The following is a 729-nucleotide window of genomic DNA, read 5'->3' on the forward strand; positions in this document are numbered from 1 at the left end:
GTTCTACCACGTGGAAACCTAATTTTCACAAATTCAAATAAGTGCATTGATTGAGACTAGGGTTGGGCAAATCTCTTGAACCAAATCGATCGAACCGAAGCTGAGGGTTCTTGTCAAATTAAATATTTGAACGGGTATCTGAATTGAGAATCGATGGGTACGGTTCCGTTCTCGGTTTTAGACCAAGAACCGAATTTTTCTAATTTTTTTTTATTGAATAAATTAAATTATTTTAATTTAAAATTTTTCTAAACAAATTAACAATTTCTAAATCCAAATTTTTTACCCAATAATTTGTTTCATTTCTAACTTTTTTTTTTAATTTTTACCCAATTACCCATTTTATTGTTTCATTTCTTAGCCCAATATGATCCAAACTACTAAATAACCCTAAACACATATACTAAAGTGCATAACGTTGTCTCGACTCTCACATTCACTCTCACAGTCTCGCTGACATTTCAAAACCTATACAATCATTGACCAAAGCTGTGACCCTCGACCGAAGCTGTAACCTCCGCCGACCGAAACTGTGACCGTAGCGATCATTTGAACAAGGTAGTCTACTAGTCTCTGACATTCCAAAACCATTACAGTTATTTAGAGCTTGGATTCAAGGGGTAAAATCATCTTAATAAGATTAGTTAATAAGATTGGTTTTGGTAGGTTTCTATGCAACATCTAAATTGGAGAAATAGACAGCTGATCATGTTAATAAGATTGGTTTTA

This window comes from Olea europaea, chromosome 6 (genome assembly GCF_002742605.1).
Source record: "Olea europaea var. sylvestris chromosome 6, O_europaea_v1, whole genome shotgun sequence".
NCBI classification, from domain to species: domain Eukaryota; kingdom Viridiplantae; phylum Streptophyta; class Magnoliopsida; order Lamiales; family Oleaceae; genus Olea; species Olea europaea.